Consider the following 19,325-nt stretch of genomic DNA (forward strand, 5'->3'; position numbering starts at 1 on the left):
CTGGAAAAGAACAAATAGTGACAGAGCAAAGACCAGCGGTTAACAGGGGCTGGGGCAGGGGACAGAGGAGGGTGACACAAAGGAACAACATACGGGAATTTTTTGAGCTGCTGAAAATGTTCCATATCTTTTTTTTTTTTTTTTTTTTTTGCGGTACGCGGGCCTCTCACTGCTGTGGCCTCTCCCGTTGCGGAGCACAGGCTCCGGACGCGCAGGCTCAGCGGCCATGGCTCACGGGCCCAGCCGCTCCGCAGTATGTGGGATCTTCCCGGACCGGGGCACGAATCCGCGTCCCCTGCGCCGGCAGGCGGACTCTCAACCACTGCGCCACCAGGGAAGCCCAAAATGTTCCATATCTTGATTGTGGTATTGGTCATACCAATCAGTACACGTGGTAAAACTCACAGAACAGTACACGGGGGGAGTCACTTTTACTGTAGATCATTTGTTTTTATTAATGCACATATGCTTTCCTTCCAAAACATTTTCAATTCCTTTTTCCCTTAAAAAGAAATATATCTGTTAAATCACCTTCAGGGCCTAGAGCCCTGTTGATTTCCAAATCTAAAAAAAAAAAAAAAAAAGCTGATCAAAAGGACTTCAAAAAAAAAGAAAAAAGAAAGAAAAAGGACTTCTGCAAGCAAGTTACTTGGAATCTGTGATGTGTATCTCAGGAGTCCACCGTCTCTCAAACAATTCCATTCATTATTTTCCTCGACAGGTGAGGACACATCTCCCACTTGCATGTCCCTATGAAGAGTCTTGCCTGGGAGCAAACAATCTTTTAGGAGAACACTGATACAACCTCACGGGTTCTCAGTAAACATGTGCCAGGTGAGTAAATGTTGGGGCTCATCCCTGAAGTCACAGGAGATTAACTGTATCTGTCCCCAGACTGTCCCAAAGGCAGTCTGACGGTCTCTGGGAAAAATCAGCTGCCCACTTTGGGCCACTCTCTGAGCACGAGGTTGACCATCCACTTAGACACCTCTTGTTCTGGCAGCCCATGGAGTGAGCACCTTTCAGGGTCAAAAATGTCTCAATTTGGACCCCGAAAAATATATGGTCCCCTTGAAGACGAGGATTTTCGGCCTGTTTTGTTCACCGATGTGAATCTCAAGAATAGTGTCCTCGGGATAAAAGGTGCTTGACAGATCTTTGTTAAAAGTGAGATAGATCAGTTTTATTCTTTCCAGCCTGTGAAGAGTTATTGAGAATCTCATGAATTGTGATTTTCTAGCTGCCTAAGATCCTATGATAAGTTTTTCATTAATCCATCAAAGAAAGGCTTTTTTCTGAGTACCTAGAAGATACAATAGAAGTTTGAGACATGGCCCCTGACCTCCAGAAACTAACTCTGGGGAAAAAGGCAAAATTCATACATCGGGGAGTAAATAAGTAAGGATGTGAGATACTCTACGTATAAAACCAGTTATGCATCAGTCAGCTTCCCCAACGCTTCTGTGGATAATCTCAAAAGGTGAGCCCAAGGAACTGAGACACAGACATTGCTTTGACTGGGAATTTGCAAAATGGGCATGGCTTGGCTGTGTCACAAATGGGTATCTTCCCTCTCAACATATGGTTGCCCTGAAACAGCCCTGTTTGCTGGGGACTGGTTAGGGCTGCCACGAACGAACACCTTTGCTCACGAAGTGCTCCTGACCAACAACAGAGAAAGGGGGCACGTAAAGAGCGGTCACAAGTGAGGAGAAAGTAACACACAGGCACACCTCCCATCCCAGCCTACCTGGTGGGCTTCTGCAGGGAACAGTTTTGCTATAAACTCACACCGAGCAAGCTTGATCGATTTCTACCCCGTTCCTCCCATTCCGGAAGGTGTGTCTGAGTACAAGCGAGAGGAAGGTTGTCTGGGGATAACGTCTAATCAGGGACAAATCACTATGACGCCCCTCACAAGGGAACATCAGGTTAGAACTGCTGCTCTCGGGGCTCAGACATCAACCTTTACGTGATGGGGACCCGCGAGCTTCAGCACAGCCCTGGATGGTGGTGGACCGAGGCCTTTCCTGCCTATCTCTGCTCTTCCTTCCCTTTGGATCCCTCTCCCAGGAAGTCTCCTCCCCTTATTTCTGCCTGTCAATCCTACCCATAAAGGCTGCTGTTCCCCACCCTCACCCCATCCTTGTACACCCCCCCACACACACACACCACAAGAGGGGCCCTTCATCTGGGCTAAACAGGAGTCCTTCCCTGGAGGGGTGGAGATGGGGGTTCACACTCCAACTAGGTGATTCTCGATCCCAGCAGGAGCGGCATGAATGCTTTATCCCAGGGAATGGAACACGCGTGACGCTGTGACTAACTGCCAGCGTGACTGAAGGACCGCCATGGATGCTATCCTTCCTGCAACGTGCAGGACAGCGCCACCCTCACCAGCAAACTGTCCCGAAGTGCCAGTGGAGAGAACCAGGAAAATGAAGCCACTCCCTAGTGAAGAAGCAGGGCACTGTGAGGGCAACCCCACAGGTGGCTGGAGTCTTTGGACCCAGGTCTCCCTTCCTGAGATGACCCACCTCTGCCCTTTCTGAGGTTGGAATTGAGAGCTATGAAATTCCCCTATTCTGCTTCCTATGACTCAAGGTGGGTGTCTGTCCCTTGCAACAAGAGACCCTCTTTTCCATAGATTTATGTACAGATTGTCACTGCAGCCAAATACTGCAGGCAGAAGAAATGACCGATAAAGGGCAACGTTAGGTTCATTACGTAGAACTATACAGGGGGATATTATATAGTCACTGAACATTTTCATTTCAAAGAAAACTCAGTATGGAAAACACTCAGACAATGTTATGGGGGGAAGTGACTTCTAATGATACATGCATCATTCTCCCAATTTTTAAAAAATGTATGTTTGTATGTATAGAGAAAAATACTGGGACTATATCGAATATGCCAAAAGTCAAATGGAAATAAATCAAATCTTAATCTTCATAAATTTTGACCAGCAGGATTGCAAGGGATTTTTACTTTCTGTTTTATAAGTGAATACTTTTCTAATCCTGTTATAATAAACAGACTACAAAGGGAACACTAAAATAAACAAGCTAACAAACAAAACACACTTCTTTATTGAAAGCTCAACTTAAATGCAACTTCCAACCAGAATCCAGTGTCTTACTATCCTGAACACTTCCACGATTACAGTACCTTTTGCAAAGCTCTGGTCATATACCACCTTATATTGTAATTATCTAGATAATTCTCCAATCTGGTCTGGATGCTACACTCTGAGAGCAGGGAACTGCACCCTGTTTTTGTGGCACCAATGGTAACTAGTATTTCAACACAGCTGTTCAATAAATATCTGTTGAATTGGTAAGTCCTTACATAAAGTGAAGTAAAAATAAAACAGCAGTGAATATGCAAGTTACCCTGGTCAGTTGACCGTCTTGACAGTAAGAGGTGGGGGAAGGACCAGATTTCTTTTTTAAAGTCATATCAATTAAATAAAAATAGATAGAAATGCTGTGGCTCTATATTCTGCAAGTTGTGCACCAGGCTTTTTTCCGTTCAATTCATTTGCTTGGATTATGGTTATTATAAAATCATTCAACTTTTCTTTACAGGCTCACAAATATCTGTGTCTAATTTTCCAACGTAGTAAATCTTTAGTTTACCCAAATCCTGACATTTCCAAGCAGTTCACTCTACTAATAACATTGGCCCCCAGTAAGATTTCATGCCAGACAACCAAAAGATCCGGCAAGATTATAAAGGAAGATATTAATCTCTGATTAATAATGGCCTCACAGGGACTTCGCTGGTGGTGCAGTGGTTAAGAATGCACCTGCCAATGCAGGGGACACAGGTTCAAGCCCTGGTCTGGGAAGATCCCACATGCCGCGGAGCAACTAAGCCTGTGCACCACAACTACTGAAGCCTGCGTGCCTAGAGCCCGTGCTCCACAACAAGAGAAGCCACCACAATGAGATGCCCGTGCACCGCAACGAAGAGTAGCCCCCGCTCGCCGCAAGTAGAGAAAGCCCGTGCGCAGCAACAAAGACCCAACACAGCCAAAAATAAATAAATAAGTTTATTTTTAAAATAAATAAATAATGGCCTCACAAATCTCCTAAGCAATATTAAACATGCAGATAAATGCCATTCTAGGTTGACAGAAATGGTAGGCACTGCCATCATTTTTTTCTTAAAGAAATGAAATATTCCCATCAAGTATGTCTTGTTATCCAAACCCCAAACAGTCAAGGCTAAGCAGATGTCCTGCAAGGCCATCGTAAGAGGAAAAGGTGAAAATCATGCAGACTTAGTGACAAGATTTGCACACATTATCAAATACGTAAAGTCCTTAAAAATAGTTCATCTCTCACAGTGACTTGACGTGATCACTAAGCCACTTTCCATATAATTAACAGTAATAAACTCTTTCTCATAGATAATGTTAAATGGCGGATGAAAGATCAAATCTTCCAACCTGTCAGAACGGCTATCATCAAAAAGACAAGAAATAACAAGCGCTGGTGAGGATGTGGAGAAAAGGAACCCTCCAGCACTGTTGGTGGGAATGTAAATTGGTGCAGACACTATGGAAAACAGCATGGAGGCTCCTCAAAAAATTAAAACTAGAACTATCATACAATCCAGCATTTCTACTCCTGGGTATTTAAAGAAAACGAAAACACGAATTCAAAAAGATACACACACCCCTCTGTTCACTGCAGCATTATTCACAATAGCCAAGACATGGAAACAACCTAAATGTCCACCGACAGATGAATATATAAAGAAAATGTAGTATATATACACAATGGTCTATTACTCAGCCATAAAAAAGAATGAAATCTTGCCATTTGTGACAACATGGATGGACCTGGAGGGGATTATGCTAAGTGAAATAGGTCAGACAGAGAAAGATAAATACTGTATTTTCACTTATATGTGGAATCTAAAAAACAAATGAATAAATATAACAAAACAGAAACAGATTCACAGATACAGAGAGCAAACTAGTGGCTGCCAAAGGGGAGGAGGGTGGGGCGACGGGCAAAATGGGCGAAGGAGATTAAGAGGCACGAATGACCTGTTATATAATAAGTAAGTCACAGGGATGTAATGTATAGCACTGGGAAGATAGTCATTAATACTGAAATAACCTTTGTATGGTGCATGATCTATAAAAATATCAAATCACTATGTTGTACACCTGAAACTAACATTGTACGTCAACTATACTTAATTTAAAAAACAAAAAAAGACAAAATATTTTTTAAAAAGAAAGATAAAGTCTTCCAATTAATATATCAGTCAAGATGCTTTGGATGGCAATAACAGAATTAGAAAGTGGGTAAACTTATTGTTTATTACACTAAGTCCAGGTCTGCGTTATTTGGTATAGAAAATTAGCTATTATTTAGTGTAGTGAGCTCCAGGTGCAGGAAGATCAGTGACTAAGCGAGGCCCAGAAGAACTCTGCTTCCATCTTTCAGCCCATCATCCTCTTGCCTTCATCCCAAGGTTAGTCACAATTTTGGCTGCTGTGGTTCCAGGCATCACATTCAGTCCAGCCCTCTTTCAGAGCACAGAAATATCCCCCAGATCCTTCTTCAAAGACCAACAAATGTTGGAGGCTTCTGAGAAGCACTTTGCTTAAGGACAAAAGGAGCGTGAAGAAGGCTGTGCCACTATTGGCCCGACGACACCAAACGTGTAAGAGTAAAAAGCATGGAGCTGCAGCAGCCCTTCGCCATAACAGCTAATCAGGCTGCAGCAGTCTAATTAACCACTAGGCAACAAGCCAGAGTACAAAAGGCAACAAGCTGGGATGGCAGAGTGGAAGGACAGAAAGGACCTGGGTCCCAGGTGATGCTGTGAGCTGAGGCATTGAACCGGGAGCCCCTTCCTTCTTATTATTACTTGAGGCAACTAATTGTTTGATGACTTTCACTGCTATTAGTCAAAGATTCTGTCACTGGAAGATAAATGCACTCTTGAAGTTTCCTTGATGTTTTAGGAAAAGAGCACCAATAACTTGCCCAACATCACAGTTTAACACCTATACTCCCAAGTCTTGTTACCTTCGATCCCAATCTCTAACTTCCGTATTCTAAAATGTCATGGGGGGCTTCCCTGGTGGCGCAGTGGTTGAGAGTCCGCCTGCCGATGCAGGGGACACAGGTTCGTGCCCCGGCCCGGGAAGATCCCACATGCCGCGGAGCGGCTGGGCCCGTGAGCCATGGCCGCTGGGCCTGCACGTCCGGAGCCTGTGCTCCGCAACGGGAGAGGCCACAGCAGTGAGAGGCCCGCGTACCGCAAAAAAAAAAAAAAAAAAAAAAAAAAAAAAGTCATGGGGTTTTCCTTATACAAATTTTTAAATTTTATTTACTTATTTGTTTTTCTTTTCCATTCTGGATTATCATGGGATATTGAATGTAGCTCCCTGTGCTCTACAGTAGGCCCTTGTTGTTTACCTGTCCTATATAAAATAGTTTGCATCTGCTAATCATCTCCTCAAACTCCCAATCCATCCTTTCCGCACCCTCCTCCCCCTTGGCAACCACAAGTCTGTTCTCTATTTCTTTGAGTCTGTTTCTGTTTCAGTCATTACAAAAATTTTAATTCAAGTCAAGCAATACTTATTTACCTTCTATGGGCAGGAGAAACAAAAATCAGGAAAACATACTTTCTGACCTGACAACAATGCTTGTTATCTGGTTCAGAAAATGAGGAGAATGCATAAATAACACTATATAATTCATGCCAAAATACGGAAACTAAACTCCTTTCACAAGCACCTACGTATGCCATTCCAAGCTCTTTTTAGAATGTCACATCTTGCTTTTACCCAGGGCTCCATTTTTTTATTGATTTCAAAAATATTTATTTTCCACAATCTTTCTGTGTGCTAAAAGAACAAACAATTCAATTTTGAATTTCAGAAATCTATTTGATCATAACCTTAAACACTTTGTTTCCCCAGATTTTCAAAATAAGCAGGGTTTGTTTTTTTGTTTTTTCATTTTCATGTCTTTTCAACTCAGTTTTAGTTAGGAAAGAATAGAACTGCTCCATCCCCATGAAGTAAGTGGAGTCCGACCTCTTGAACACAGCAATATTAGTCTATGTATTACATACAGAAATGTGTTATTTTTCCAAAGTTGAAGAAATTCCCTGACCTTTAATAAGTTCAATAAGTAGACCGTGTGCAATGTTTCCCTAATAATGTTTGCTCTTCAAAAGATACCACTAAAAGAGGAAAAGATTAAAAAATAACCTGGTAAAAATATTCATAATACATAGATCTAACAATGAACTTGTATATAGAATATACACAGAACTCCTATAATTGTAAAATAAGATGACATTAAGTATATGCAGTTTATTGTATGTCAATTATACTCAAAAGCTATATAAAACAATCAGACAAAAATCAATGAAAAAGAACAAAGTGTTAATGGACACGGCACAAAAGAAGATAGACAAATGGCCAAAAAGCACAGGAAAACTTAGCATTTCCCTTTCCGGTAAATATAAAATTAAACCACAAGGAGATACCACTACACATCTACCAGAATGGCTACAATGAAAAAGATGGATAATTTCAAGTGTTCATGAGGATTACAGTACGTGGAACACTCATATATCATTGGCGAGAATGTAAAATGGTACAAACACTTTGGAAAAACAGATGGCAGTTTCTTATAAACATACACTTATCATAAGACCGAGCAATAAAAAGGAAAACAGATCTCCGCACAAAGACTTGTTCACGAATGTTCATAGCAGCCTTATTCATAACAGCCCAAACTGGAAACAGCCAGAGTGGCCAAGGGTGACCAGATCAACAAATTGTAGCACATCCAGACACTGAAATACTACAGGGCAACAGAAACGAACACACTGATAAGATGATGGAGGAAGGGGGAGGGAGGAGGGAAAAGAAGCAGATGGAGGCGGAGAGAGGGGAATAAAAGTAAAGGAGAAATGACATCTAGACCCAGTGAAACTGCAGCACCCCAGAGGATCTTAAAAGCAGCCAGAGAGAAAAGACAGACTATTTACAAATAACAGTTAGCCTGACAGTGGACACTGCGACAACAACAATGGAACCAAAAGAGAGTTGACTGATACAGGATCAACAATCCAGAATTGCGTGCCCAGGTAGTTTATCATTCCGGAACAAATTTAAAGGCACACAAAAACTGAGGTTACCCCCAAGAGGTGCTCACTAATGGAACTTCTAAAAAATGTATCTCTAAGAAGGAAAGGGAACGTTATCCCAGAAGCTAATTTTTTCAGGTAGGTTTTACTTTCTTCTTCATGCTTTTATTGTCTGATTTTTTTAAAATGAGCCTGTATATTTTTACAATACCCAACTTTAAAGGTTAGCTTAAATTGTTAAATTAGAACAAAACAGAAATGAAATCAAATACCAAATTTTCAAATTCCCGGAACAACAACTTGTCAGGGCTAATATCAAATTTCCCTTAAAAACCTTAAAGAATAACTTGAAAGGACATGAAAATTAGGTTTACTTATTCACTCAACAAGTATTTAGAAAGGGTTTGCTATGTGCCAAGCACTATACTAGATCCTGAATTAATACGATGAGAACACAAAATGAAAGTCATATAATACTGGATTTATAAGTCTTCCAAGATACCTTTATGAAAAGGCCAAAGTCTACACATAAAGTGGAGTTACTCTTTGGTGAGGAATATTACATAATAGAGAGTTAAAGGTAATCCAGTTTGGCCTGAGGCCCTTTTGTTTGAAAATGTATGCACAAATATGACCATTTTACACATGAAATTAATTCAGTGTAGATGATGAATTCTCATATTAAATTGCCCATCTTGCCGTGTGATTTCCATCCCACATTAAATAAGAAAACTGCCTGAGTTCACAGGCAGCACTGAGCATGCTGAGGCACATTGTACCTGATGGTCCCTGGTTTATTTCACAAGTATCAAAGGCTTAGAGCACCCACATTTACTATGTACCAACTGTCCACTTCTGCTCAAAGTATCCACTTGGCAAAACATTTTTAACTGACTTAAACCAGGAGGAGGGCAGCCTATAAAAAGCCAGTTTCTCCACTTTAAAATAAACAGTTTCTGGGGCCTTCTTGATTAAAAACAAAGGCAGCATTTGGCATGAAAGGACTGGTGAAATCAGTATTTCAAACAATTTTGAATGGAAACCGTTGGGCTCTGCTCTTCCCAGACATGTGGAAGTGCTTAAGGCAGTAACCTGGCGGAAACAGAGGGTGAGGGGCCTACGATGAAGTGAGGCCACAGCAGAAACTAACCATTAAAAAGCAAGAAAATGTTTTTAAAAAGTTGATCCACCGCTTCCCATTCAACAGTCAGGCTTGGAGAGCCCTCCTTTCAATCAAAAGTACCAAATAATACAAGAGGTGCAGCCCCAGGAACCTTTAAAAGCCCACCCTCTCCCCTCCCAGGCAATGGTAAGCAACACTTGGAATACCTGTGCACCCAAAGTAGAAAGGACTTGAGTGACTGTATTTGGGGATTATAAGAGCCCTTCTCTTGTCTGTAGCATCTTCAGTTCAAGGGGAAAGTGCATTTCACTAGGCAGGTCTCTGAAATAAGCAAGGCCAGTTACAAAAGCTTTTGCTGTCAAAGCACTAGCCAAGTACCTACAAATCCATACAACTTTCCTCATCCTCTAGGAAAGCCATAATGCCGTCTTTCCTAAAGTGTTCAGTACGCAAAAATTGGGCTCCTGTCTCTTCTCCAGCATTCTCTAACCTCCTCAAGGATGGAAAAAGGTTTTCTTTTCTGATGTCTATCACAGGCACCCTCCTTATAAATACATACCATTTCCAAATGAATTAAACTCTTCTATGAATATTAGAGCTCAATGAATATTAGAGGATGAATTCCACTTAAAAAAAAAAACTAACCCTTTCAATACTATATCCAATTCTTATCTTCTTAAAACCATTTCCTCGGACAGTTTCTTAAATAAAAAGCGAAACAAAAATATTCACCCAGGTTCCTCATGGCCTTAAGATAATTATGGCATAACTGCAACCTTCCAGAAGAAAATTATCTAGGATAGATTTTTAAATCTCCTTTTGGTAAATTTGGCCCGCAGAGTACCATTAGTATTCTATTAAGACCTAAGGAATTCAATCCCTGTATAAAATTCCAGAAAAAGCCTAACTATGTGAAAAGGGACATTATAAACCTACCTTCAGGATTCCCACAGGGGAAGAACACCTTAAATGAAAAACCACACCCCAACTCACAGGGGGCATGCTACCGAATCTGTGACCCTATGGAGCACAGCTACATCATCACCAAGTATTTCAAGTTTCTCGTCCACATAAAAGAAAGAAGAGATTCTGGGAAGCACTGGGCTAGCAGCTCACTATTTCCACCAACACCTCGCCCAGTAAGCCAGCCACTGGCCAATAATGTGTCTCTTCATTTTACCCAGAAGCAGCTCTATTAGGCAGACATTCTAAAAACACAAATGTTTCATTGTGCTTGGAGTAACTCCAATATTGGTGCCTTGCTGCAGAACGATGCTGCAGGAATATAAAGTGAGCCATGTGGATGCTGAACCCACACGAAGAGCATCATCAGAAACTGTCAAACCCAGAAGACCAACCCCCAGGAAAGGCTGAAGGTAAACCCGCAGCCAGAAGGCTGTGGAATGTGGGAAGTCAACCAAAGGTAGGAGACTTCAGAAGGGCCTGCCTGATGGCAACAATGAGGACAATTTTTTAAGGCAAATGTCCCAAAGCTCTCAGGACCAAAAAGGCCTTTCTTCCTCCTTTCTGTCCTGTTTAGACTGAATAAGAAAAGCAAGACAATGCTGGAAGATGTTCTGGAATGGGCTTGGCCAAGTCACCACAAGCAAAGCACAGTGAACCTAACCCACTGCTAGGCTGGGGTTTGGCTCTGCTGGAGACCCTGCCTGCTGGGTGGGGGAGATGGGGATCCCCAAAAGCCATGGCTAAGGGGGAACCGTGAAACAGGGGAGGGCGGGGCTGAGCAACTCGAACCTGGGAAACTAACAAGAAAGACATCAACAACAATAATAAACCGAAACAGCCAGAGGCCACCATGGTACTCCAGGAGAATCAGAGACAGGCTGGCCCGGCCAAACTATTCCAGATGAAAGGCAATCTCTCCACATCTCAAGGGGCTGATCTGATACCAGGGTCCTCGTTTCTTTGTGCGCCTCACCTCCCTCGTTTCTGGGGGATCCTGCACAGACCCCAGCTGGGCTCCGACTGCCATAAACGACATCCAGACTGATTACGGGGAACTCATTTTTTTTCCCCTCAAACAAAACGCACACACACACACACACACACACACACACGCACGCACACACTCTCAAAGGTCTAGCAGGATCACACAGCTAAAGTTTCCGGAACTTAAATCGTAAAACCACAATCAGAAGTTGTTGTTTGGAAATGCTCACCACAAAACTCTCTGTCCTTTGCTAAAAAGGAAAAAAGAAAGAAAAAAAAACTTTGCTCTTCATAAAGGTTGGCGGCAAAGAGGGACAAAATCTAACTTAGGCGGAGGGCGTGTTCCTCTTTGTCACCCACCGGGGTCCTCGCGCCGGCGTGGGCGAGCGGAGGGCACCCGGCAGCGCGGTGGCAGCGGCGCCGAAGGCCACCTCCCCGGCCCGCGGTCGGTCGCAGGGGCCGAGATTGCAGCCGGAGGTCCGGAAGCCGCGTCCGGCGCTGTCAGCGCGCCGGGTGGGATGGGAGGAAGAGGGGGAAGGGCGCCGCGGGGCGGGGGAGGCGAGAGGGGACGCGCGCGGAGCCCGCAGCCCGAGTCCCCGGAGGTGAGACGAGGGTGCAAGGGGCGGCGCGGGGCCCGGAGGCCCCCGAGCTCCGGCTATTGTTGCCGGGCTGCCCCGGGCCCGGAGGGCGACTCTCCCGCCTCAGTAGGGGAAGCCCGATCCCACCCGCCGCGCCCTCCTCCGGGCAGGACCCGCGGGCCACGCAGCTACCTCCACCCGCGCCCCGGTCGGTCGGCTCCGGGCGCCCGACTCGCACAAGTTGCCGCCAGTCCGCCGGGATCATTGTTCGCCGCGCGCCTCCTACCTCCACGGCGCAGGCGGCTCCGGCTCTCACTCCCGGCCTCCGGGCTCCGCAGCTCCGAGCTCCCGGCGGCCGAGGGCGCGGCGGCTCCGGCTGCGCGTGCGGCGGGGACGCTCGGCTATTAATACCCGCGGGCGGCGGGGGCGGCGGCGGCGGCGCGGACACGCGAGCGGGGCTGGCGGTGGCCGGCCGAGGTCCGAGCCATCAAAGGTGGCGCGGGGCGGAGGGGAGGGCGGAGCAGGCGGGGTGGGTGGGGAGCGGGCTCAGGGTCGCCATGGCCGCCTCGACGCCGGGCCGAGCGCCACTCGCGCGGGGAGGAGCGGCGCAAAGCGGGCGGCGGCCGCGTCCCCGCCCCGCGCGCCAGCCGAGCGCCCGCAGCCCTGCGCCCGCGCCGGCCCCGCCGCCTCCAGACAGGCGAGCGGGAAGTGAAGGAAGGCGAGCCCTCCCCGGGCCTGGGCCGGCCCCTCAGCGGGGGGAGCCCTGGCGCCGCGAAGCCCGAGCCGCGGGGACAGCGGGAGAGCCACAGCCCCCTCCAGCGTCCGCGCCCGCGACCTGCGCGCCGGCGCGCCCCGCCCCACTCCGCCCCGCCCCGGGGGCAGGTGCGCCGAGGGGCCGCCCGCCCGAGCGCCCCTCCCCGGCCGGGCGAGCCCACCTCCGATCCGCGCCTTACTTGGTCCTACGGCCGGAGCCGATCTCTCCGCTCGGCGCCGCGGGGCCGAGCGCAGGAAGCTCCGCGGAGTGCGCTGCGCCACCAGGGACGCGCCAGTCCAGCCTCTGTGGTTGAAAGCGAGCTAAGGCAGCGGGAGACGAGCGCACGGGCAACACCAGGAGCAGCTGGAGGAGGATCGGTGGCGCGGACTCTGCAGGTCGCTGTTGAGGTTGTGCAAGGGGGAGCCCCGCCCGGGTGCCCACCTACGACTTTACGTTGTCGCGCGGACAGCGGCGCTTCGCAGGGACCCGCGAGCACCACCCCTCCCCCGTGGCCACAGGAGCGGGCTTCCGGCACCACCCTGGGCTACGAGGGACTTAATCCCGGAGGGGCAGTTGTCACCTCCCCTCCCCCCGCCGCGGCCCCGCGTCCTCCACCCACCGCGAATCCCCCGACAATCCCCACCCCTACTCGCCCCTCCGAGGACAGGAGCAGTGCCCCGCGGGGGAAAGGAGTGAAATAGGTTAGCAGGTTTGCAGATTCCTGTTCAGAGCTCGCGGAACTCGTTGGAGGAGGGAGCAAGATCAAGACCCAGCAGGCAGGCACCTAAGGGGGGAAGGTCCCTGTCCCCCCCTCCAGCTGGGAGCTGCCGCCTTACCACCTCTCCGCCTTTCCTCAGCCCCTGCTGTTGCCCTTTCTCCTCCTCGCTGTGGATGGGCCCGCTGCACGTGAAGGGAAAAGGACGCGCGGCAGGTTAGAAACGAAAGCGACCCTCTGCTAGATGCCGAGGCTAGTGGGCACCCGCCCCTGACGGCCGCTGACCCCAGAACCCTGCTCGTTTTGCGCCTTAGAGAAGTTTTCGACCTCCAGTCTGGAGGCAGGTTTCTTGGGAGAGGCCACGACTGAACTCAAAGAGGATCAGGACAGGGGCCCCTGTGGGACAGTGGTCCACACGGGAACGCGGTGCCTGAGAGGGACGGGGGCACCTGTGCGGAGCTAGTGTGAGTAGTTTCTGGAGCAAAGAGACAGATTTTGAGTTTGAGGTGCTGAACTGTATTTTTTTTTTTTTAACGCCTGTATATTTGGAGAAGGTGGAAGTAAAAAGGGTCATCTGGGCCTCAAACCTGAAAAGAACAGCAGATGGGAAGTTTGTCATCGAAGAGAAGCAATAGTGGGCTGGAGGCGTGGCTCTGGACAAACCATAGAGCAGAGGTTTCGGTGATTCTCTGAGTGTGCTTCTCGGACCTGTAGCGGTAGCAGCACCCGGAAACTTTAAGAAATATAAATTCTTGGGCCCCTCCCCAGACCTACCTTCTCGGGTTCTCCCACCTCAGTGGGCATCAGAATTGCCTGGCCGGCTGATTCAAAGACTTACTGAATCAGAAACTCCAGGAAAGGGAGTCTGGAGTGGGCTTGAGAATGTGCCTTTCTAACAGGTTCCCAGGGGGCTCTGGGCCCACACTTTGAGAACCACCAAGTTAGAGTACTGGGTCTCAGAATCACAGAATCACATCAGACTTGAAAAAAACCCGCAACGCCCAGGCTTCACGCCAGCCAAATATATCAGGATTTCTGGGGTGGGAACCCAGGCATCGGTATTGTTAAAGTTCTGGAGGTGATTCCAGTGTGTGGCCAGGTCTGTGGCAGACCTGGGATTCTGGTAAATGCAGATCTGGTTTAGTAAGCTTGAGGCACGATATTCTAACAAGCCCTCCAGTGCTGTTTTTCTTGTTTTTGTTTTGTTTTTTTGCTAGTCTGGGCACTTCACCCAGTAGCAAGCAAGGTGCTATGCCATACCTTACAGCTAAAACCGAAAAACTTGTAGAAATCACAAAAAATTAGAAAAGTGACATTTACCCAGTCACTCTCTTTGGAAGACATTTTCCACATGCTACAGTGTTTATTTCATCTTCTTTTTTTTTTTTTTCATCATCTTCTTTCCATGTCTGGAATAAAGTTTGTGTCGTTTCTCTCTTAGCATGTGTATGATCGTAATATTGAATACATAACATCTGATGCTGGTTGTTTTTTTTTTTTTTGATTTTGTTTTTGAGGGAAGGTGACTTTTAAAGGACACAGTCTGAGGCTTTACAGGCAGAGGGTAGTAGCCAGTGGGGAAGAAGGAAAAGAAAGAGGAGGGCAGGTTTGGGGGCTCCCGCTGGGAGAGCCAATTCCCCCAGTTCCTTCCAGCTCTCACAAACATTCTGGGTTTTGTACTTAATCTCATTGAAAACACTTTTTAAATTCCTTTACCTAGAAAGCCAGAGCTACCTGGCCTGGAAAATCTGCCATCTGGAAAAATCAACCCCTGAAAAACTGAGGTGTTTCCTTGTCATTTTATGTCATTTATGCCTCATTTTCAGATTTATGATTATAAAAATGTATAACTACCTAGGTCCCCTTTATAACCCATGCCAGCAGGTTACTTAGAAATCTTCCTGAGTTAAGTAGTTGTCCTGTTCTTAACTTTTCCTTTTATTGATTTTAGCTATTTTTTATTACAATAAATGTGTGTACATGATAAATTAAGAAATAATTAAACAGTGTAGAAGGGTATTAGGTAAAGCATAAAGCACATAAGGGACCCTTCCCCACATCCCCAATTTCACTTCTCAGAAATCATTTTCCCATCAGTTTTTAGTCTTTCAGAAACTTTCTAAGCTTAAACAAGTGCGTGTGTGTAAATCTTTTATACTAAAGTGATGACGTGTCACAGTGAAATGAAACTTCTTATTCCACAGTTACCACCCCCTCCCCCCAAACACACCGCCGCCGCCACCACCACCACGTTTCTGGGTCGGAGAAGTCTCTCTGTTTGGGGCAGTGCTGATCTCTGGACATGAGACTATGAGCTGTCAGTTAGATGAGGACCACTACAAGCAAGAGGCCGCACAGTGATGCTCCAGCTGCCGGTCCCAGATCTTTCACCATCTCAGACCAGGAACCAGGAAGTGAGTAAAGAAGTGTTTTGGAGAGGGTTCTCCAGCCCTATCCCGTTCCTCAGCGATGCTGGCCACCCCCTGCCTTTTCGGTCCTACCAGCTAAGGACACCATGAAGCAAAGAAGAGCCATCTCTGTTGTGCCCTTTCCAAATTCCTGATCCACAAAATCCATGATAAAATTATTTTAAGCTCTTAAAGTTTGCATGGCTTTCTATGAAGCAATAGATAACCAGGATACCCACTAACCAACTGTGCTTGAGAACGCTTACTTCTTACACTTCGTTTTTTAAATAAATAAATTTATTTATTTGGGCTGCGTTGGGTCTTCGTTGCTGTGCGCGGGCTTTTCTCTAGTTGCAGTGAGCAGGGGCTACTCTTCGTTGTTGTGCGTGGGCTTCTCATCACGGTGGCTTCTCTTGTTACGGAGCACGGGCTCTAGGTGCGCAGGCTTCAGTAGTTGTGGCACGTAGATTCAGTAGTTGTGGCTTGCGGGCTCAGTAGTTGTGGCTCGCGGGCTCTAGAGCGCAGGCTCAGTAGTTGTGGCGCACAGGCTTAGTAGCCCCGTGGCATGTGGGATCTTTCCAGACCAGGGCTTGAACCCATGTCCCCTGCATTGGCAGGTGGATTCTTAACCACTGCACCACCAGGGAAGTCCTACTTACACTTTAAGCCCACACTGGGTATTGGCAAACTTTTAAAATTTGTCAGTTTTATAGGTAGAATGGAAACTTACTTTAAAATTATCCGTTGATATTTCTTTATCCATCAACTTTTATATCCTTTGCTCATTTTGCCCTTGGGGTATTTGTCTTTTTTGTTGATTCTTTTTTTTTTTTTTTTTTTTGTGGTACGCGGGCCTCTCACTGTTGTGGCCTCTCCCGTTGCGGAGCACAGGCTCCGGATGCGCAAGGCTCAGCGGCCATGGCTCACGGACCCAGCCACTCCGCGGCATGTGGGATCTTCCCAGACCGGGACACGAACCCGTGTCCCCTGCATCGGCAGGCGGACTCTCAACCACTGCGCCACCAGGGAAGCCCTTTTGTTGATTCTTAATATCTTTATATTGATAGTTAAGGAAATTAGCCCTTTGCTATCATATAGTGAATATTTTTTCTGTTTTGACTTTGTTTATGGTGCTTTTTTTTGCAACAAGAGGTTCTTAACTTTTGTACTGTCAGATTTATCTGTTTGCTTTTCTGTTTTCACATTTTTGCGTCATGCTTGAAAAGTTTTCCCCACTCAAGCCTTTTTAAAAATCACTATATTTTCACACTTTAACAGTTTTATTTTTATATTATAAAATCAATCTATACAGTATTTATTTGGGCATAAGAAATGAGACATGGATCCAACTTTTCTTTTTTCCAAGAGGATAAACAGACACCATTTAAATAATCCATCTCTTCTACACTTGTTTGAAATGCCGATTTTGTCATATAGTAGAGTCCATATTCTTTTCCACTGAGCTGCCTATTCTTGTCCCAGTAACAAAATGTTCATAATATATTTTACCCTCTGATAGAACTTATGCTCTATAATTTCACAGTTTTCCTGGCTAGCCTTAGTATTTGTTTTCCCAGATGAACTTTAGCATCATTTTGTCAAGTTCTAAAAATAAACATACTGCACTTTGATTAGAATTGCTTTGAAATTTTAACCCTCAACTATAACTCCTTCTAAAGTTTCTTCTTTTCTATGTACAATAATAATAACAGCTAAAACATATAGTTGTTAGAACTTAGTGAATGTTAACTCATTTAACTGACACATCAACCCTGTAAAGTAGGAAATATATTATTATGTCCATCTTACAGCTGAGGCTAAGTAACTTAGCCAAGTTCACATAGCTAGTAAATGGCAGAGAAGGTGATTCAAACTCAGGCAGGCAGACTCCAGAGGCGATCCTCTGAGTGGTTATGCTGTGTTTTGCCTCTATATTCATATATCTAAGACAGCTGGAGAAAAGTATTAAACACGTACTTCTTTTAGGATAGAAAATAGAATAGATAAAAAGTAAGGACTTTTGGTCATATTTTTTCCACTTCACTTTCAAAAGGAGACATTTAGGAGGAAACCAGAGGAAGGGCATGGATTGGAATCATTTTGAATCTGGCCTGTGTTCTCACCTTTTGATTCTCAGAGAAGAAAATGATACCTAAGGGGAAGGTATATCATTGTTGATGGTTATGTGAAGCATTTTTCATCGTTCAGAAATGCATTGAAAGTTGAAGTTAGGAATGAGCAGGAAAATGTGTGTGTGTGTGTGTGTCCATGGTCAAGATAGCAAATCTCTTTGGGCTGTAGGTATGTGCGATAGCCCATACAAAATCACTCTAATGCTTAGAACTAGGCAGTAGGAATTCTATATGTACTTGCATAATTACCCCCTTCTTTAAATTGGACCTCCACACATTTTAAGGCAAAAATAAAGAAAAATGTTCTTCCCCACCCCACTCTCCTCCCCAACAATTGCTGCTAAAATCCATAAGTCTAATGCACACTGAAGGATCATCAAAGGATAGATTTTAAAAGAAATCACCTAGTTGCTCCTACCTGGATGGGATGAGGGAAAGCTGGTCACAAGAACGCCTGCATCTCCCAGCTTTACTTCCCTCTTCCCTCAGTGTATCTAAGCTAAAGGCAATCAGTTCTCTCAACTCCCAAATTACCACCACCTCTGGGGGGAAAATCTTTTTGATGAACTGGACGTTAGCAGTTTCTTTATCCTCCTGCATGGGATCAAGCCTGCTTAAATGCAACTCCTAATTCTTGAAAAGAAAGTGAGTTCAATCTAAAGCCACACCTTTTCCCTAAGCAGTGGGATGGTGCTTTTCCCAGCAAGAAGAGCCCTGTTCTTTAGCTCAGCAGTAAAGGGGTTGAAGATGAACAAACATAGCAAGAAACTGGTCCTTGATTGAATTATTCCTTTTTATCCTTTTCATACAGATTGAGACTACTAGTGAAAAGGAGGAAATAAAGGCATATCATTTATGAAATAATTTCTATCCTTGAACAAATTAAAATCCCTATCATACATTCAAACATAACCTAAATAAATGTGCAATGCCTCATCACAGAGCACCTCTAAATATTTCTGTTTTATCTCTGAATGAGGAGTAACCAAGAAAAATGGACCTAAATGACAGTAATCTGAAGTTAATTTTCTTACAGTTAGAAGTTTTGCAACACCAAAAAGAGAGATAGAGAGGATTTTCCTTTCCTAGAACTGCTTAAAATTAGAGTAGATTTGTGTATTATCAGTGGTATACTTACTGTGAGACTGAGAAATTCCACTCCTATGTATTTACCCAAGAAAAACAAAAACCTAAGTGCGCAAAAAGACTTGTACGAAAATGATCATAGCAGCTTTATTTGTAAAACTAAAAAAACGGGGTCGGGAGACAAACACGCCCATCAGCAGGAGAGTGAAAAAGTAAGCAGTGGGGCTTCCCTGATGGCGCAGTGGTTGAGAGTCCTCCTGCCGATGCAGGGGACACGGGTTCGTGCCCCGGTCTGGGAAGATCCCACATGCCGCAGAGCGGCTGGGCCCATGAGCCATGGCCGCTGAGCCTGCGCGTCCGGAGCCTGTGCTCCACAACGGGAGAGGCCACAACAGTGAGAGGCCCGCGTACAGCAAAAAAAAAAAAAAAAAAAAAGTAAG

The 19,325-nt window shown here is 45.6% G+C and overlaps 1 protein-coding gene across 1 annotated transcript in view; it reads right to left on the bottom strand.

The window, feature by feature from the left end:
• FARP1 (FERM, ARH/RhoGEF and pleckstrin domain protein 1) overlaps nucleotides 1-12,177 on the bottom strand; it is a 295,645-nt gene extending 283,468 nt beyond the window's left edge. The window contains exon 1 of the mRNA XM_079721658.1: nucleotides 12,077-12,177. The gene's annotated coding sequence lies outside the window, so the exon portion shown is untranslated. The remainder of the gene's footprint in view (nucleotides 1-12,076) is intronic.
• Between the last annotated feature and the right edge of the window lie 7,148 nt (nucleotides 12,178-19,325).

The sequence above is a fragment of the Hyperoodon ampullatus genome (assembly GCF_949752795.1).
Source record: "Hyperoodon ampullatus genome assembly, chromosome: 16".
NCBI lineage: Eukaryota > Metazoa > Chordata > Mammalia > Artiodactyla > Ziphiidae > Hyperoodon > Hyperoodon ampullatus.